The following is an 8,851-nucleotide window of genomic DNA, read 5'->3' as shown; positions in this document are numbered from 1 at the left end:
ACACTAAATAACACAACAAGCATTTAACTATTGTGTGCAGCACGATTTCTCTCGGGACTTCGGGCGCTCGCCTGTTTTTTGTTGCAGCTTTATTTAACTTTATTCCTCTCATTAGTGCATGTTGAGCTCATGTAAAACCAGCAGAGCTTTGCACACCTCCAACCCGAGAAACCTTAACTGAGCTGTGATGTTTGGATGTAATCTCACGGTGCATCATGTTTGGTGAGATGATCGTGTGATTTTTCCATGAGATGAAACGGACTTAAATAAATGCAGTGCAGTAAAAAGTAAAACTCGTCCTGTTCTGATGTGGAGGCGTAGATTTCTAAAGAAGCTTAAAACTGTACTCGGTTACATTCCTCCGCTGACAGCTCATTGCATCAGTTGTAATCTGGCTTGTTTTAAATTGCATGTTTGAAATCCTTCATTGAGAACCGCCCACCGATCTCTTTGTGTGTGTGAAGGCGTTTCTTCATTTCTCTGCAGGAATGTGGGTTAATGTGCAGCGTCATCGAGAGCGTGAGTCTCAGCAGAGCTGCAGCGCTTTGCTCCGTCTGCTGCCGCGCGACCCCGATAAGAGGATGAAAATGCATTTATATACGATATTCCTGCGGCCTCGTGCCTACGATCCAATCACAGCCGTGATGATATACAGTATAACATCGCTCCCTCTCGTGCGATATTGCTTAAATATACAACAGTTAGTTCTAACCAAGCAATCTGATTGGCCGAGAGGCATTCAATGAGTGCTGATATACAGTACGACATCACTGGGACTGTTAACTATTAACTCTGCGGACACACACACACACACACACACACACACCACACACACACACACACACACACACACCACACCACACACACACACGCACACAGAGATATTGCTTATTTTCTGTTACACAATTTGTTTATAGTTTTTGGCACATTTTTCATGATTTTTTTTATCATATCTGATATTCCCTGTAACACCCGCAAACATTTCCTGCAAACGTCCACAAAAGACATCGATATGACGTACAGAAAATACATATACAAAACACGTTTTCTTGACGTCAAAGAAAATGTGTTTTGTATATTGCAGGATTTTTTAATGAAGTTTGCAGCAGGCAGCTGGTATTAAGTTTGTGGGAAATGTATTACGTTTATGGGATTATTACATTAAAAGTGGCATATTTGTATTACGTTTGTGGGTTTTTATGATTGTGGGCTGTTTTTACATTTGCAGGTCTTACAGGCCCCCCCCGAGCTAATTTTCTGATCATTTCCTTGTAACCTGTTACTTATGTTTTGCAGTTTGTGGGACATTTCTTGCCTTGTTGCTTATTATGTTTTTTTCCGTGGTTTTGAAGCCAATTTTCCATCAGCTGACAGTGCTAAAGAGTTAAATTTCCTCGTCGTGACTCGAGGACACGCAATCTTCAGGTCAAACTGAGAAGTTCAGTCGATCTGCGCTCAACAGAAACTCGAAGCTCTGCAGGATATTTTTAACCTGCCTGAAGCTGATCCAAGAATCTAATCATGCTTTTGTTGTCGCCACGTGGAAACTTGTATCTGATTTCCGCAGAAATTCCAGCCGTAGATCAGCGGCTCAGCCTGTTTGTCAAAGGGCAAATCTAAAACCTGCACCTGGAGGAGGGAAACATTCCTGTGGTGTCGTTCAGGGCTCAGACGGGTGAACTGAGCGGCTCTGCGACGGCTCGAGGGTGGCGAGATCACCGCAGGGGTTTCCTCCGTCCTCACGAACCAGAAACAACCGCCGACTCCCCTCAGAGCCGATCCGGATCCAGTTTATCAGACTTTCTCCAATCTTAATCTTTCCAAAACTAATTTGTGGTTAAAAGCCGTTGACACAGAGAACAAGTGCTCCTTAAAAACAGGTTTTATAGTCTCATGAGATCAGCTGCTGTTCGTCTTTGAAGGCCTCTTTAACCCTTTGAAACCACATCGCTCTTCTTGAGCGTCATTCACACGCATTTCGTGAAGTTTGAAACCTTTGAACTCTGATTGATTCTTTAAAGTTTGACAAGAAATGTTCCACAAATCACAAGAAAATATAAGATTTCAAAAATTATTTTAAAAAAAGTTTGGGATAAATGTCCATAAAATTAGATCTAAAATTATAATCATTAAATATTCAAAATTATTTTATTTTACTGAATTATTATAGTTTTAGGCCCCTTTTCCCCCTTTTTTTTTTTTTTTTCAACTGTTGCATGGTTTTTGTTTGGTTGTTTTGGGTTTTTTGTGCTAATTTTTAGATAATTTGCTTGTAGCTTTTACTCATTTCTGGCTCATTTCTTCATAAGTTGCCAATTGCAAGAAATGAAGTCGATGTTCCCGGTGTCAAAGGAGGAATCCTGGCTGTCAGAGTTTCTCCTGAACAGAAAAACACCAGCTGTTAACTGTCACAAATCTTTCTGCACACTCTGGGTTTCGTTCTTCCTGCACCAGGACGTTAACTTCGCCCTCTGCTCAAGACTAAAACTTTTTTTTTGTTTTGTTTCCTGGTTTGTGCATGAATGCATTTTTCCCCGAACCCTTTTGAACATCCTCTAAAAATATATTTTTAGCCTTTGAGGAAGTTTTACAAACATCACGATTTAAAAATTCCCAAAACAAAAGCTATTAATAGCTATTAACTGTGTTGGAAAGGTTAATAAGGGTCACGTAACTTTCTATATTTGATTATTTTCAGACGAGGCTGTAAAGTCATGAAACACATCAACACTTTCTTCCCAAATTTACAAAAATCTGCATTTCATGGGCTGGATTTGGCTCAGCATGCGTCTGAATCAGCCCGAAATCTCACAGCCAAAGCTGACGATGGTGTCGACTTATCGATGTCATGAAATATAAGAATGTTGACGCCCTCGAAAAAGCTCAACAAGTATTTCTAAATAATCTCTGACAATGAATTTTGTTTGGGGACATTTTCTAACAAATGTGTTACGAACTCGATGCAGCGCGGCGTCTGACGCTCTGGCGTGAAGGGACGAGCGATGCTGAGTGGCTGCTGCCCGCCTGCTGTGGCATTTGACATTTTTACCAAAATTAACGTTGCTGCTTCGACAAGATTACTTGTAAAAATCAGCCGTTCTGGCTTTTCTCCGTGAACGCTTTTTTACCGCCGTTTTTACCGTCCGGGTCGACTCTGTCAGATGTGTTTATAAGAGCATTTCACTTGTGTGTGTGATTTCGTTTTATGATGCAAAAGTGTTTCAGTTGTGTGTGTGAACGGTTTTCAGTTGTGTGTGCGTGAGCGGTTTCATGTGTGAATGTGAGAGGTCGTTCTGAATAATGTCCCACACGACCCCCCGTACCATGAGGTTATTTTGTGCATTTGTTGGCACAAACATCGACAGAGCGGCACCGTGTGACAGTCGGAATGAGAACGTGTTGAAAATCACGGCTCGTTCTTCACGGATAAATATTAAAGACACGGCAAATAATCAAACCCACAGCCTCCAGATTACGTGTTGAACGTCTCAGAAAACACAAGATATACTTTGTGGGTTTTGGTCTTTAATTTGAATTCGATGATTCGCCGTCCGGTCACCTCCTCCTCTGACGTGCTCAGGTGGGATGCAGGTTTTAGCGTCAGGTTTTACACGCTGAAAGCATCGACAGAGCGGATGATTTTGATGAGTTCAGAGTGAGAACAGGCACAAATTTCAGAGCTGAAAGTTTAAAAAAATGCAAGTCACTCTTCCCTCTGTGACGCCGTCATGTCCTGAGTCATGTGTTTATGAACGAAGCAGCTGCATCGACGTGTGAAAGTGTTTCATGATCCTGACAGGAATCGTTTTGTCAGAGCAGATGATCAATAACTTCTTCAAACTCAGAAGCTGTTTGGGATTTTCCAGCTGTCAGTTTGAGTGCAGCTGTGTTACAGTCAGAGCGAGAAACCAAGCGTTGACCCGCAGCGTGACTTCAGACCTCCTCTGTGCGTTTTCCTGTCGGACATCAGGCAGCGGCTGACGTCGAGCGGCGGTCAGCAGTTACTCAGAGGCAGGAAGTGTCGTGTTTACTTTGCAGAGGTCAGTTAGCTGTGAGAGGCGACACATCTCTTGGCGCTTCAGCGGCATCTGTGAGCCACCTCAGACCTGCTCAGACCAGACTCTGCTGCGATTGGTCAGGAGGGTCCCACCGTGGTCCCGCCCCCTCTCAGACCGGCAGATCCAATCAGATCCAGATGGAAAATGACGAAAATGCAGAGAAACGTTCCTGCTGTGGGGCCACAGAGGAAGCGAGAGGCCAGAAATATGTGCTGCCCAGATTTCACTCATTAACCCTTTAACTCCTGGACTGACATCAGTTTGCTTGTGCTGCATTCAGACGCTGTTTAAACATTTCAACCTGTGAAGCATCGATTTGTTTAAACAAAAATGCAATGAGCAGTTAGACTGAAAATGGCCTAAAATTATTTCGGAGGGTTGAGGGGATGTCCAGAAAAATGTCTAGAAAACGATATTTAGTCATCATATAATTATATATTTAAGATTATGTTGAAAAATTATTTTAAGTCACTTTCTTGTAACTTTAATCTCTTGCTTTTTTAGGGGGGAGGGGTTGCATTTCAGTTTAGTAGCTCATTGCTTTTTTCCCCATTTCTTTTGAAAGAAGTCGAGCTGACTGGCTCAAGTTTCAAAGAGACAAAGAGCCTCTCAGTCTGACTTTTAATCGAGGTTTTGGGAGAGCTCCATTAAAAAAAAGACAGCTCCGGACTCGGTGTGCAGACTTTGCACAAAGCTTTTCTTTGTGGTGTTTGTTGTTTCTTTAAAAGTCCAAATCCAAAACCAAAGTCTTTTATATTTCATTAATGCACGATATTTATTACAAAGACGACCGCAGCTTTGTACAAATCATTTTATATTTATTTACAAAAAATCCTTGAATGTGATGTAAAAAACCCCTGATGTTTGTATTACTTCTTATATGATACAATCTCAGTACTCTCATATATAATTATGGTTTATTGACCAGTTATGTTGTCAAGTTTCAAAAGAAGAATCTCTATACTGATTATGAAGAAATAATAACAAAATATTTCAGACATTTTAACCTTGTTAACCTTTACGTTGCTTTGCACTCTCTGACCTCAGATCATTTCGGATGATGAAAAAGTCCTCAACAAAAACGTCTAAAATGAAGATGGTTGAAATATCCAAGAAAGGGGATGGTATTTTTTTTGTCAAATTATGTTGTGCAGTTTCAAAAGATTAATCTCAATATTTATTTAAAAAAAATAATGAAATATTTTAAACATTTTAACCTTGAAAGTTATTATTTTCTGCTTAAATTTCACCCTCAAATAGAAAAAAAAGGGCAAAACTTCGTGTCAGATTTTCTCAGACTGTTTTGCACTCTCTGACCTCAGATCAGTTCAGGTGAAAAAGTCAACAATAAAAACACACAACAATGCGCTGCACACACAAAACAATTGAACAAAACAGCAGCAAATAAACAGGGAGGGGCGTCGGCGTGTGCAGCGCCGCGGTAAAATTTGGGGTTTTGTGTGGTGGTTTAACCCCCCGTCCCCCCCCCAGCCCTGCAGCCGGACGCTGCCCCGTTCTGCACGTAGGCCCGTTCACATGGCGACCAGCCAGCACCGAGCCAACACGTCCAATCAGCAGCGTCTTTGATCAGAAGTGAACGCACAACAGTGACCCACATCACATGGTCGCCATAACGACCTGAGAGCCGCGTGACCCGTCAAAGTGACCCCTGTGTGTGTGTGTGTGTGTGTGTGTGTGTGTGTGTGTGTGTGAGTGTGTTATGACTGAAGCCGTCCATCAGAGACAGCTACTGTAAAAACAAAAAAAGTGAGCACAAACCATGTGGTCAGCATTATAACCATGAGTCAGCACAAAACTGGCTCCGCTGGAGGGATTTCATCTTTTACAGTAAACGTGGAAAAAAAAAAGCAGAGTTGCATCAGAGTGCGAACGGCCGAGTGGAAGTTTTGAATAGCAGCAGACGGAGGAGTGAGCTCACTTCTCCGTCTGTAGGAAACACAGAGGGAATTTCAGAGGAGTTAAAGCAGCATGCAGGAACTTTTTACAGACGCTTTATTATGAAAGGTTTACTGTCAGAGTGGAAAACTGCTTTCAGAGCAGAGAAGCTGAGCTGCACAGTTTCATAACCCTGTGAGATCCACCATGACTCTCTCTGGATTTCTACATCTGCACTTTCATCTGGCAGAAAAAAAACAGATCAACATGTGAAATTATGTAAAGATTAATGCAAAATCAAGCAGGAACATCTGAGAGCAGCTGCAGATTTGTTCAAACACTTTAAACCAAGAAAGACATTGCTTGATTTCTTTCTGTGATTTCTTTCAAAGACATGAGAAAGCAGCAACTTGGCCTGAAATATCCCACAAAAAATACTAAACATTAGAGAAAGAAAATGACCTGAAGTTTTCTTTTGAGAATCATTAGAAAATTATCAACTAAGTAGGGAAAATATCAAGGGAATAATATTTGTGATTATTTAAGTTATACATTTAAGATTAGGTTATTTAGATTTAATAACCTGTTTTGTGCTTATTTCAGGTCATTTTCTTGTATTTTTTTTAACCACTTTCTTGCCATTTTTGGTCATTTCTTGTTAAGTTGCTCATTTGCTTCTTTTCATGTTTTTGCAAAAAACTTGATTGCTTGATTTCTTTCAGAAAAATAAGGTAAAGGCAACGAGAAAATCGGCAAAAAAATTACCACAAATTGCAAATAATTAGTAATAGGTGACAAAAAAATACCATGAAACTTAATTTTAGAAAAGAAGGAGAGTTGGAAAAAAAAACACAGGGAAATTGATTTTAATTATGTTACAGAAAAGAATGTATTTTTAGGTCATTTTCTTGTAACTTCTTGCAAACATCTTGTCAATGTTTAGGCCTTGTCTTATTAAAATTGCAAATTGCCTTTTACCCCAAAAGGAATCAAATTTCAAAAGTTAAGAAGTAGTTTTCAAAACCGTCTGATCCCTGACAATCTTTGCGACACGACGGGTTTCACTGATCGACATCTGCATGTTTTATGACACAACGCTCAGACTCTCACTGCTGTTCAAACCTGTGTGGACACGCTGCAGACCAGTGAATCCACACCTCTGCATTCACTGGAATCACGTCAACAAGAGATAAAAAAAAGACAAACAGCAGTCTGATCCCAAAAAAAAAAACAGCACTGTGGAGCTGAATGTGCAGTTGCATCATTTTTTGATTGTCACTTTTTGTTTTTTTCCTAATTCTGTTGGTTGCTGTTGTAACAAAACAATGGCATGCGACACGAAACAAAACGATACAATGTGATACGATATGATATGATACAATACGATACGATACGATGTCATGCAGTACGATACGATACGATGTGATACGATACGATACAATACTTTCCCCGTGGGGAATTTTGTCTTGGACTCAAAGTGCTGCACACGTTTCTCTGCTTTAACAGAAGAATCAAACAAACACAATCCACATGTAAAAATAAAAGTACGTATCGAACCAGAAAACCACTGAGTGCAGAATCACAGAACCACATAAAACCATACAAGTAAGAGAAAAAATAAAAGATAAGAAATTACAAAAAAATAGCACCATGATGTTATTGCAACAACATGCAGCCTTAAAAACCGTTTTCACTGAGGCGGGCACAAACGAGTTTTTGTTTTGTTTCATTTGTGTAGTAAAAAATATATATTTTTATTTATTTAATTTATCAGATTGTAACCTGAAACATCATGACGTGTTCCTCGAAGGCTCTGGTTCGTGTGAAATATTCAGGATTTTCAGTGACTGAGTTATTCTGAAATGTGTCTTTGTTAAACATTTCCACATCGATACGTAATCTGTCACTCACCTCTCCTCACAGCACACTGGCTATCTGGGGCAGTGTGTTGGACCGGCTCATTTATAAATCATCTCCATTCGCACAAGATAAAGTTGGCAACGTACGATTCTGCAAACAACAAACACGGAGTCTTAATGTGAACCAGAAGTTTGGGCGCCAAAATCTTGGCCTTTGTACGACCCCTCGTCCTCCCCAACAGACTGCAGTAGATAAATGTTCGGTTTCGTTACCTAAAATAATCTTTTTCTGAGCATAATCAGGCAGCGATGACACAACGACGTAATCGAGAAAACCGTTTAGTGACAAACAACCGCAGTTTCTAGGAGACACAGTCGTGACAGAAACACACAACGTCATTATTTATTCTGGTGATCCGATCGATCGCCTCACCTTTCAGTCACTTTTGCCGTTGGTGACTATGGCTCGCCTCACTGTCTGCCATATTTGGAAACAGTGGTACAGTAGACTGTGTGTGTGTCTGTGTGTGTGTGTGTGTGTAGATGAATATACACTGTCAGGAATCTCACACCCAGCTGAGAAAATGTGTCTGACACATCTTTCAGCCACGTTCAGCCACCCAGACGCTCAGTCAGGGTGCCCGCTGCTGTGTGTGTGTGTGTGTGTGTGTGTGTGTGTGTGTGTGTGTGTGTGTGTGTGTGTGTGTGTGATGTCATGCCGATGGCGTCCTCGTCCTGCAGCAGCCTCAGATGCTTCTGATTCTTTCTGCTGAAGCTCACGGTGAAACAAAAAGGAGCAGAAAAATGTTTGAGGTATTTCAGACATGCAGGAGGTGAAGGCAGCAAGTTTCCCTCCGCGAAGCGTCTGCGGGAATCGAAACTGGCATAAAACATGATGGAAACGCTGCAGCACGGCGGCGCCACCCAACAAAAGCTGAAATAAATCCTCCCTGACGGAGAGGCGACTTTCAGCCTCGATCAGAATCATCGAAACCTCAACTCATCTAAAAGTCTCTGCATCTGAAAACGCTGGACCTC

This window comes from Plectropomus leopardus, chromosome 6 (genome assembly GCF_008729295.1).
Source record: "Plectropomus leopardus isolate mb chromosome 6, YSFRI_Pleo_2.0, whole genome shotgun sequence".
Taxonomy (NCBI): Eukaryota; Metazoa; Chordata; class Actinopteri; order Perciformes; family Serranidae; genus Plectropomus; species Plectropomus leopardus.
The sequence above is the reverse complement of the archived record's forward strand: the minus strand, read 5'-3'. Positions refer to the sequence as shown.